Source organism: Phyllobates terribilis, unplaced genomic scaffold (assembly GCF_046119375.1).
Source record: "Phyllobates terribilis strain yellow unplaced genomic scaffold, ASM4611937v1 Scaffold_244__1_contigs__length_2968133, whole genome shotgun sequence".
Taxonomy (NCBI): Eukaryota; Metazoa; Chordata; class Amphibia; order Anura; family Dendrobatidae; genus Phyllobates; species Phyllobates terribilis.
Window position 1 is genome coordinate 865,636 of NW_027363004.1, and position 12,464 is coordinate 878,099.

The following is a 12,464-nucleotide window of genomic DNA, read 5'->3' on the forward strand; positions in this document are numbered from 1 at the left end:
TGGTTCCTGAGCGTAGGAAGGAGCCCATTGGTTGCTGGTCACCTGGGCTCATGTTTCTAGAGGGAGGTATAAAAGGTGGGCACCATCTTAGTTCTGGGTCAGTTCAAGCAGGAGGAGAAGAGAGAGGAGTTCGGCCAGAGAGGGCTGACAGGAAGCTGTGGCTCAGTCTGGGCCCAGCTCCATGAGGCAGGCCTGAGGAGAGGGCCAGGAACAGAAAGGAACAAGAACAGAAACAGAAAGGAACAGCAAAGAAAGAGAGGAAGAAACAGAAGGGCTCAGGAACAAGAAGGTGGAAGGGACCCTAAGAACCCACGAGAATCCAGGGTGCAGGGTCAGGCAGATTAAGGGTACCGGATCCCAAGTTGGTGGAGGAGAAACAACCCTCAGCCAAAGACCGGAGGTCGTGATCATTTATTGGTGCGACACCTCATCAAACCTGCTAGGAAGGCACCATATAGGACAGCGGAGGACGGGGCCCACGTTTAACCGCACAAGTCCGCGGTAGCTGGACAAAAGTGGGTCACTGGTGAGGCAGGCCAGAGAAAGGACTAAAGGGGGTCTTGAGCCATACTCCTGAGCTGTCTGGGGGTTGACCGAGCCCCTCACCTGGTGGACGCAGCACGGCTCGGGCAGTCATTCCCTGCAGAAGTGACTTGGATATTAACCGTGAGTAAAGACCCTGGACTGCAGTACGTTGTCTGTGTGCTTTTTCGCTCCTCCGGCATTACCGGTACTGGGACTCTCACCACCATCACTCCCACCATCCACTACACTGCCCTGGGGCCGCACTCTTCCCGTGGGGAGTCACACCATCCCAGCTGCATACATCATCGGCCCCAGCGGTCTGCCCTGCAGCGGCGGTTCCTAATAACCGCAATCCACGGGTGGCGTAGTCGGACATTATCTAAAACATCTAAAAGACTGCCACTGGTCTGACCACCCTGAGCCATGGGACCGGGTCGCCACTACTACCCCCATCGTCTCCCTATTGCCCGGTTCCGAGTGCCCCACGGCCCAGGGGACGAGTCACTTGTATATAGGCTGCCCCCCATCCTTGTATATATGTTGCTCCCCCATCCTTGTATATATCCTGCTTCCCCATCCTTGTATATATGCTGCTTCCCCATCCTTGTATATATGCTTCTCCCCCATCCTTGTATGTGCTCCCCCAAATCCTTGTATATATGCTGCTCCCCCATCCTTGTATATATGTTGCTACCCTATCCTTGTATATATGCTGCTCCCCCATTCTTGTATATATGTTGCTCCCCCATCCTTGTATATATGTTGCTCCCCCATCATTGTATATATGCTGCTCCCCCATCCTTGTATATATGCTGCTCCCCCATCCTTGTATATATGCTTCTCCCCCATCCTTGTATATGCTCCTCCAAATCCTTGTATATATGCTGCTCACCCATCCTTGTATATATGTTGCTCCCCTATCCTTGTATATATGCTGCTCCCCCATTCTTGTATATATGTTGCTCCCCCATCCTTGTATATATGTTGCTCCCCCATCCTTGTATATATGCTGCTCCCCCATCCTTGTATATATGCTGCTCCCCCATCCTTGTAGATATGCTGCTCCCCCATCCTTGTATATATCCTGCTTCCCCAGCCTTGTATATATGCTGCCCCTCATCCTTGTATATATGCTGCTCCCCCATCCTTGTATATATGTTGCTCTCCCATCCTTGTAGATATGTTGCTCCCCCATCCTTGTATATATGTTGCTCCCCCATCCTTGTAGATATGTTGCTCCCCCATCCTTGTATGTATGTTGCTCCCCCATCCTTGTATATGTTTCTCCCCCATCCTTGTATATATGCTGCTCCCCCATCCTTGTAGATATGTTGCTCCCCCATCCTTGTATGTGCTCCCCCCATTCTTGTATATATGTTGCTCCCCCATCCTTCTAGATATGTTGCTCCCCCATCCTTGTATATATGCTGCCCCCCATCCTTGTATATATGCTGCTCCCCCAGCCTTGTATATATGCTGCTCCCCCATCCTTGTATATATGCTGCTCCCCCATCCTTGTATACTGTATATGCTGCTCCCCCAGCCTTGTATATATGCAGCTTCCCCGTCCTTGTATATATGCTGCTCCCCCATTCTTGTATATATGCTGCCCCCCATCCTTGTATATATGCTTCCCCCCATCCTTGTATATATGCTGCTCCCCCATCCTTGTCGGAACAAAGAGGAATCAGCTACTAGTGAAAAGTTTCTGTATTTTCTTATTAGGAGTTTTCCCTGTAGAAGGCGATGCATACCATGGAAGAAATGTGGGACTCCATATCCTTTAATACCAGTCCCTATCGAGAATCTGGCGTTTCTATTCTATTAGCAGTGGATGAAATCCAAACCACTCTGGATGAGCAAATTGTGAAGACTCAGACAATGAGGGGATCGCCTTTCATCAAGCCCTATGAGAAAGAAATCAAGGTATAAAATATTCACTTGCTTATTAGCAGAAGCTAAGGTTTCATTAGGATCTCCGAGGCTAAAGTTACATGCGGCTCCAGCTTACATGTAAAGGGGATGGTATCAAGGAGTCTCACCAAACTTTCCCTACAAATATCCAACAATTCAGAATTCATATCCATTGATAATTTATCTTCTAAAATGATAGCATTTTTTTCTATCATTTTCATTTTATGTGTAATTAACTTTTTGCTCTCCTCCTTTAAGCAATGGGAGGAACGACTGATAAGGATCCAGGAAACCATTGATGAATGGCTGAAGGTGCAGGCCCAGTGGCTTTATCTAGACCCCATCTTCTCTTCTGAGGACATCATGCAGCAAATGCCTGAAGAAGGACGCTTATTCCAGACTGTGGACAGAAACTGGAGAGAGATCATGAAACATTGCGTTAAAGACCCGAAGGTAAATGGATGCTTCATGGTGGACTGATACAAGAAAGCACGGTCATCTTGCATCCAGGATTGATGTTTTCCAAGAGTCCGTGTCCTGATGCTTCCATCACAAGGATCCCGGGTTATGGGGCTCCGCACTGCCTGGACTCCAGCCTCCCGCATCTTCTATTTTCTATCCATATAGGTTCTCATTTTTTTTTTAATATGAACTATTGGCACAATAGTCAATGAATGTGACCTTTTTTCAGTCTCTATAACTATATAATGGAATCTTACTTATGGGCTATCTACTTTGTTTTAGGTTTTAAGCGCCACTTCTCTGATCGGACTTCTGGAAAAACTTCAGGACAGCAATGTGCTTCTGGATAAAATCATGAAAGGGCTGAATGCCTATCTGGAGAAAAAGAGGCTTTTTTCCCACGGTATAGTCCTTTCACTTGTTGCAATGATTCTATATACTACTTAAAGAAATTTTTTTTTTCTTATTTAAACCATTGAAATCATTTTTGTAATTGGATTTCATTAATAATTTTGCACTGTTTGCCTTCTATTGGCTCTGTGTTGTGCTGGCTATTGGACTTATTTTTAATCTGTCTTTTTTCAGCTCCTCTTAGCCGATTTATGACCACAGATCACATCAAAGCTGAATGTGCAGGAAACAAAAAGCCTAACGGTGCAACATTTTTAATGAAACTGAATTGTCGCAAATACTCGCAATTAAATGGGTATTCCCATCTCCAAGATCCTATCCCAATATGTAGTAGGCGTAGTAATAATAATAATATTAGCAAATACCTCCAATTAGAAATGTAGTATAGTTCTTCTGATTCGCTATGTCGCTTTCCCCAGCTTCGGTATCCATGGTTACGACCACTCATATAGTGACAGTTATTTGCTAGTGGTCGTAACGTAAGCTACTGCAATGCCCTGCACATTGGGTAAGCGACAAAGCAAATCAGGAGAACTATACTACACTTCTAATTGGAGCTATTTGCTAATATTATTATTATTACACCTACTACATATTGGGGTAGAATCCTGGAGATGGGAATACCCATTTCAGTTAAATAAAAAAAGTTCCCAAAACTGGATAGCCCCTTTAAGCTAGCCATACGCATGAGATATGAGATACCCGTCGTCTGAATGGTTATTTGGCTACTTCTCCTGACTCCCACATATTCTGCTGAACAGTCATGTGTTTTTAATGGGGAGAGAGGAGAAAGTCGGTACTGGACACCTCCGGCAGCGGGTTATCTCCCCTGAGAACCAAAAGACCGGGTATTGAAATCCCATCTGCCCGATCCTTCTGGCCCTGACATCCTCTATCGGGGGAGAGTCAGGAGACCCCCATACACATCAGTGGGTAGGCCGGTCCTGCTGCAATCGTCAGGTTTAAACTATTTTAATCCAATGTGTATGGGGACTGAATCTTTACTTTAAAGCTTTGCTTTTCTATTTTCTCACATAGACAGTAATACAAATGGCGCCTGACCCAATACTTTAATGACATTTTTATCATATTGTGCATTTTCGCTTTAGCTTTTTCTTCCTGTCCAACGACGAAATGCTAGAAATTCTCTCTGAGACTAAAGATCCTCTGCGGGTCCAACCACATCTAAAGAAGGGCTTTGAAGGCATCGCAAAGCTGGAGTTCCTTCCTAACCTGGACATCAAAGCCATGTACAGCACCGAGGGGGAACGCGTAGAGCTCATCCAGACCATCTCCACCTCCGAGGCTCGGGGGGCCGTGGAGAAGTGGCTCATCCAAGGGGAAGATGTCATGTTAAGGAGCGTTCATGATGTTATTGCTCGGTCACGAATGGTACGGATCTACCTACAGACCAAAAGCATTAACTGGAACTAATCTAGTACTTTTATATTTGTATAAGATTATTTGGCGGCAGTGAATGATTTGTGGATGATGTATCTCTTGCTATAGAGCCAGGTAGCAGATCTTCTACCAGCAATCGGTAGAAATGAATTTGCTAGATAATACTAGTAAGGTTGTCCCTCTCTTAAATGCTTCTGTCAACGTAATTTAACTTTGTTTTTTAAAAGGCATACCCTGAGACTGCAAGAAAAGACTGGGTGAGGGAATGGCCGGGACAGGTCGTGCTCTGTGTGTCTCAGATGTTCTGGACCAGTGAAGGGCATGAAGCTATCGGCAGTGGCCCAGAGGTACGGCATAAGCTCCTTTACTGATCAAGGTGGCTTCACTATAAAGTCATGGCCGGAAGTGTTGGCACCCTTGAAGTATTTTTCCATAAAATTATTGAAACTGCATGTGTATTTTTTGTTATACACATGTTTATTTCCTTTGTGTGTATTGGAACAACACAAAAAAACAGGAAAAAAAGGCAAATTGGATATAATTTCACACAAAACCCCAAAAATGTGCCGTACAAAATTGTTGGCATCTTTCCAAAATCGTGGGTAAACAATTTTGTTTCAAGCATGTGATGCTCGTTCAAACTCACCTGTGGCAAGTAAAAGGTGTGGGCAATATGAAAATCACACCTGAAACCCGATACAAAGGGTAAAAGTTGACTCAATCTTTGCGTTGTTACGTGCCACACTAAGTAGGGAGAACAGAAAGAGGAAAAGAGAACTGTCTGAGGACTTGAGAACCAAAATTGTTGACCAATATCTTCTTTTTGTGTTGTTCCAATACACACAAATTAAATAAACATGTGAACAACAAAACATGTGTAATTGTAATAATTTTTCTGGGAGAAATACATATATATACATTCATAGACAGACTTCATGTGTTCTCCTGCTAATAGACTGTCATACCCAGGGACGCAGCTTATAGGAGTTTCCAGGGGCGGATATACCATTGGTGCAACAGAGGTAAGGGGACCCACATTCACATCAAAAGATGCAAGTAGCTTCTTTCACAGTACGTTATTAGACTGCAAAGAGCCCATGTACTGTTCTTGCCCAGGGGTCTTCTCCTGGGGGTTGCAGTTGTACAGCGGCTCAATATCTTGAAGGTACACAAAAGGCTCCATAGTATTGTTGGGATTTTGCATTGATTCATGCATCTTGTCTAGAGATGAGCAACTAAATTTGCAGGACCTTGGTCTAAGAGAGCAGGTTAGTAGTCTGTGGCTGTTGGATGAGAGCCTTGCTAACCGCCTCTAACCGGCATCCCTGGCTCCTCTTTTGATTAGCCGACCAGGCGTGATGTCATTTGTGCCTCACACCACAACTATGACATCGACATCAAAAGAGGAGCCGGAGATGCCGGTTCACGGGGCTCCGGTCCTGCGGCCGTGGAATACTGACCCGACTGTTGGACCAGAGTCCTGCAAATCCATTCGCTCATCTCTACTCTCGTCATATCTACCAATAAGGGAAGACATTGTATGGGATTTCCCATAATACCAGCATAAAATGAATCCATCTGCATTGAGTTTTCCATGCTGTTTGTGGCAGGGTTTTATAGAGGTACATCTGGGTATTTGGAGCTCTGGGTTCAATCCAGATCTCCAACTTCTATAAAGATATGTTGTAAAATTGTTGTGTACATTATAAAGTGCCTGCATATTGTGGAGTTCTCCATCTAGTCTGCAGCTTATAATCTGTATAGATTTCAGCCCCCTTGCAATATGTATGTTCTATGAATGTTTCTGCAGATGATTTCACCGTTACATCCTTCTTGTAGGGCCTGAAAAACTCCTATGATAATCTGCAGCTCCAGCTAAATGATATTGTGGAGCTTGTGCGAGGAGGCAAATTGTCCCAGCAGACTCGCAGCACATTGGGGGCTCTCGTCACCATAGAGGGGCACGCTCGTGACGTGGGCATGGGAATGATCCAAACAGGTTTGTGCAAACATCATGGCTGGCACCAAACTTTCCAATACCATGTTCTATTTATCATACACTACATGGAGAAAGGTATTGTGCCCCCTCCACATTACACCTACAGGGGCTTTTATGGCCCCCTATTCTAAATCCATATACAGGATGTTAATATGGAGTCCGTCCCTCTACAGATATCACAGCTCAATATGCAGAGCACCTTCATACATTTCACCCCATTCCTATGTTCTTTCCATATCTATGTTATATTCCCCCCTCTTTTCTTTGAGTTTTCATAGGACACAATTGATCTTGTCACAGTAAAGCAATCTTGGGGTGTACTTACAATGACGTCTATGGGGCAGTAGTCATTTCTGCATATTGAGATGGTGGTCCCTATATAGGAATGTTTTGGCATCTGTAGGTGTCGGCATCCCCTGTATATGACTCATTGCCACAATTGATATTCTTTATAGTCAGTGTTTTGGATGGCCTAGGTGCGGTTTGTAATATTTTCTATCAATGGTGTGTGTGCCCTCCTCTGTGCGGTGTCCTTCCATAACCATGGATGTACTAATAAAGGGGTTTTTATTTCAATTCCTTTAATGACCTTTTGTTCAGTTTCTTTGTAGGTATTATGTAATTCTCCGAATGGTCAGCCATTCTAAGCCTGAGCAGACATATGGCAATGTAATTGATGTGTGACTGACATTGTTCTTCCCTATGTTGCGGTGACATATTTATGCTGCCATTGTCCAGTATTTGTTCTAATTAATCATCCTAAAGGTGTTTAGTGGGGTTGAGGTTGAGAACGTGTGTGAAACAGTTCTGCTCTTCTATTCCCTTAGGGTTGGAAGCTACAATTGTTTAAAATGTCTTGTGCTGAAGCATTAAGATATCTTTTCACTGGAACTAAGGGGCCTAGACCAACCCCTAAAAACAAGGCCATACCTCCACCAGCAAACTGTACAGCGGGCACAATGCAGTTAATAGGGTAACGTTCTCCTGGCATTCACCAAATCCAGACTCGTCCATCAGATGCCAGATAGAGAAGTGTGATCCGTCACTGCACAGAACAGGTCTCCTCCAGAGTCCTGTGGTGGCGGCTTCACACCACTCCATCCGACGCTCTGCATCGTGCTTGGTGATGTAAGGCTGCATGCAGCTGCTCAGCCATAAAGCTCCTGGCGGGGACGCAGTGTTTGTGGTGATGTTGTTACCAATGGAGTCAGGAAAGCGTTCTGCCCTCTGCTCCTCAGCACTCAGTTGCTGCAGTTCCTTCTACTCCTTAATAATATCACTCACTTGTGATGGGGGAAGATTTAGGAGGGGAGAAATGTAATATCCAGACTTGTTACGTCGGTGGCTCCTATTACAGGACCGCGCTGGTATCAGAGAGCTCTGCACCACCAGCCGTTCTGTCATATGTTAGTAACAGCACACAGCATGGGAGGGCGGATGTTATACACCGGGGGGCGTGGGGATTGATGTTATACACTGGTGGGGGGCGAGAGTCTTAATGTTATACAAGGCCGAGGGGCCGGATGTTATACCCTAGGGGTATGAGGGGCTAGATGTTATACATGTCCGAGGGCTGGATGTTATACACTGAGGGGCAAGGGGACGGATATTATACACCAGGGGCGAGGGGATGGATATTATACGCCAGGGGCGAGGGGATTGATGTTATACACTGGTGGGGGGCGAGAGTCTTAATGTTATACAAGGCCGAGGGGCCAGATGTTATACACCGGGGCGAGGGGACGGATATTATACACCAGGGGCGAGGGGACGGATATTATACACGGGGGCGAGGGGATGGATATTATACACCAGGGGAGAGGGGACGGATATTATACACCAGGGGCGAGGGGACGGATATTATACACCGGGGCGAGGGGATGGATATTATACACCAGGGGCGAGGGGACGGATATTATACACCAGGGGCGAGGGGACGGATATTATACACCAGGGGCGAGGGGACGGATATTATACACCAGGGGCGAGGGGATGGATATTATACACCGGGGCGAGGGGACGGATATTATACACCAGGGGCGTGGGGACGGATATTATACACCGGGGCGAGGGGATGGATATTATACACCAGGGGCGAGGGGACGGATATTATACACCAGGGGCGAGGGGACGGATATTATACACCGGGGCGAGGGGATGGATATTATACACCAGGGGCGAGGGGATGGATATTATACACCGTGGGCGAGGGGATGGTTGTTATACACTGGGAGCGATGGGACGGATATTATACACCGGGGGGGCGAGAGGCCGGATGTTATACACCAGGGGGAGGGAGCGAGGGTACAGATGTTATACACCGGGGCTGGGGGCCGGATGTTATACCCTGGGGGTCGGATGTTATGCAAAGGAGGGCTTGGGGTTGGATGTTATACAGTGGGGTTGAGGGGATGTATTTTATACACTGGCGGGGGGGCGAGGGGACGGATGTTATACTAAACTAGGGGCGAGGGGCGGATGTTATACACCGGGGGCGAGGGGATGGATATTATACACCAGGGGCGAGGGGATGGATATTATACACCAGGGGCGAGGGGACGGATATTATACACCAGGGGCAAGGGGATGGATATTATACACCAGGGGCGAGGGGATTGATGTTATACACTGGTGGGGGGGCGAGGGGACGGATATTATACTAAACTAGGGGCGAGGGGCGGATGTTATACATCGGGGGAGGCGAGAGGCCGGATTTTATAAACTGGGGGCTGAGAGTCCGGATGTTATACACCGTGGGCAATGGGACTAAATGAAAAAAGCAGAATTCGGTGACTAGGAGTTTTGTCCTATAATGTATGTGCATTTGCCTTCCCTTTAGAAACTCTCCCTTGTGATTCTGCAGTGTCTTAGAGGTTGACTATCTTTACCTACATTGCTCAGGAGTTTCTCATGAAACAGACTTCCAGTGGCTTGCCCAACTCCGCTATTACTGGGAGAATGAGAATGCGAGAGTGCGAATCATCAACTGCAATGTGAAGTCCGCCTATGAGTACCTGGGCGACTCCCCACGCCTGGTCATCACTCCGCTCACTGACAGATGCTAGCGGACTCTGCTATGATGTGATGGGTTATGCTCAGAAATCTTTTTGACTTTTGTATGATGCATGAAACTTATTAGAAAGTTTATTGATATCTCATACCAGTTCTATAGTAAAAATCGCGCTATCGGTAGTGAAAAAGAGATCAGGAGAAGAGTACTATTATTTTATAAAAATAAGATTTATTTGTTTGGATGCTAGCAATAAAAACTTAATAAAATACAGGATTTAATACAGGATTTAAAAGACGAGTGTAGACAACAATATTTCGATTGGGGTAAAAGAACTAATGGTATACAAGGTGTAATAAATAGTAAAATCCAGCGGTTAATCTGGTGTGGTAAAATGCCTGTGGTGGCTTGGTACCTGGAAAGAAGAGGAGTTTGGTTAGGGCTATTGTTCTCTAGTATTGGATATGCTTAGCTGGCTGTGGATCTGTTACTCACCAGGTATCAGAGTGGGTAAAGTGCAGGTGTGCTCTAGGGCTGTGGTCCGTCAGGATTCTTAGAGTGGGGCGTGGTCCTGAACGCTTTGTTATGCTCCTGGAGATTTAATGATATGGGGTTAGTGCTGTTAGCTCTGGGTAGGTAGATAGTGGGGTTAGCGACTTACCCACGGAGGAGCTGTTCTGCTTTTGGAGATTGCTTGTTAGCACTCCCTCAGTGGGGGGTGCAGCAGGAGGCTCTGGATTGTATCTCACTTTGTTGCAGAGATGTGACAGGGGGGCTTTTTGATTGCCAGTAGGCGTAGTAACGCTTGAGGATACTCAATGTCCTGTATATAGATATGGAGGAAGGGTTAGGAACTGAGGAATACAGGAATAGTCCACAGTGTGGTAAACCTAGATGTTTACCTGTGCGTGATTATCAGTAATCCAGGGGTGCAACAGGAGGCTCTGGATTGTATCTGTCTCTGAGCAGAGATGTAGTAGGAGGCTACTGGTTGCCGGGTGATAGGGGGCGTTGTGGCACTCAAGGATAATTGATGTCCTGTATATAGATGGGGAGGGAGAGTTAGGAGCTGAGGTATACAAACAATAAGCCACAATATAAGTAAGCCCGGTTGATTACCTTGTTTAGGGTCCAGGTGTGAAATGGTCAGTCACCTTCTTTATCTGTGGCTGAAGGCCTAAATCAAGGGAAGGTGTTCAGGAGGTTCTGCAAGAGGGTTCAGCCTAGTGGTAGGTGCAGCAGGAGGCTCTGGCTGAGTAATTTACTGGCTAAGTAGCAGTGGGTCTTGTCCCTGGACGCTGAGGTGCAGCAGGGGACCGGCTGCAAATGTGGCAGGAGGCCTGGTCTGGATAAGTATATTCAAGTAGGTGGAAGGCTTTGGTGGCAGGCTGTGTAGTAGATATCCGGGCAAGGTCTATGGTTGTGGAGTCCGGTTTTCAGGCACGGTCCCTACTCGTGTGGAGTCAGGCAGGCCGCGTTCCTGGAATCCTGTCGGTAATAAAGAGGTGAGTATGTGTGGTTTTGGTCCTTGTGGTGGCGTGTATCATAAGCGGTGGGGGCCGTGGCCCAGAGTACTTACGGTCCGTAGTCCTGCGGAGATGTCAAGGAGTTGTGGGGCCCGGGGCGAGAGCGGGGTCCCGGCCGGTGACCGCCGCTACTCGCGGGCTTCCGGGTAAGTGGAGCAGGAGAGGAGGGGCGGAGAAGGTGAGGGGGCGCGTTCTATTGGAAGCGCGCGAGAGGCAGAGAGACGAGCTGACACGTGGTGTGCAGCGTATATTCGGGACGGATGCCTGTGGGCGCCTTCTCTGCTGGGTCAGTCAATTCCAACGCGTTTCGACAGCTGACGGCTGTCTCATACCAGTTCTTTCATGTTTCATTGGTAGATCGGTGCTTTTTATCTAAATCTTGGTGGAGCTCCAGAAGGTCCGGCCGGCACAGGAAAAACTGAGACCACCAAAGATTTGGCCAAGGCGCTGGCCATGCAGTGTGTGGTCTTTAACTGCTCTGATGGTTTGGACTACATAGCAATGTCAAAGGTACATACAATGTTAAGCTGCTCCATTGCAGATAATAAACTGACTCCAACCGATGTTCTGCTGACACCTTTTGATTATATAGTACAGACCAAAAGTTTGGACACACCTTCTCATTTAAAGATTTTTCTGTATTTTCATGACTAAGAAAATTGTAAATTCGCACTGAAGGCATCAAAACTATGAATTAACACATGTGGAATTATATACTTAACAAAAAAGTATGAAACAACAGAAAATATGTCTTATATTCTGGGTTCTTAAAAGTCGCTGGTTAACAACAGCTCAGATTAGAGACTAGGTCAATGCCACACAGAGTCCTATCAGCAGACACATCTCTACAACAACTGTTAAGAGGAGACTTTGTGCAGCAGGCCTTCATGGTAAAATAGCTGCTAGGAAACCACTGCTAAGGACAGGCAACAAGCAGAAGAGACTTGTTTGGGCTAAAGAACACAAAGAATGGACATTAGACTAGTGGAAATCTGTGCTTTGGTCTGATGAGTCCAAATTTGAGATCTTTGGTTCCAGCCACCGTGTCTTTGTGCGACGCAGAAAAGGTGAACGGATGGACTCTACATGCCTGGTTCCCACCGTGAAGCATGGAGGAGCAGGTGTGATGGTGTGGGGGTGCTTTGCTGGTGACACTGTTTGGGATTTATTCAAAATTGAAGGCATACTGAACCAGCATGGCTACCACAGCATCTTG

At 46.5% G+C, this 12,464-nt stretch overlaps 1 long non-coding RNA gene across 2 annotated transcripts; it reads right to left on the bottom strand.

The window, feature by feature from the left end:
- Positions 1-9,933: 9,933 nt before the first annotated feature.
- LOC141217698 (uncharacterized) lies at positions 9,934-11,473 on the bottom strand. Of its 2 annotated transcripts, none has more exons than XR_012286498.1 (5): positions 11,302-11,473; positions 10,842-11,210; positions 10,625-10,760; positions 10,384-10,545; positions 9,934-10,137 (listed from the first exon to the last, which is right to left on the bottom strand). It is a non-coding gene; the product is annotated as an uncharacterized lncRNA (long non-coding RNA). The 2 variants fall into 2 exon arrangements; XR_012286497.1 differs by lacking the exon at positions 9,934-10,137 and adding an exon at positions 10,251-10,313 and having other exon boundaries at positions 11,302-11,470.
- Positions 11,474-12,464: the final 991 nt, after the last annotated feature.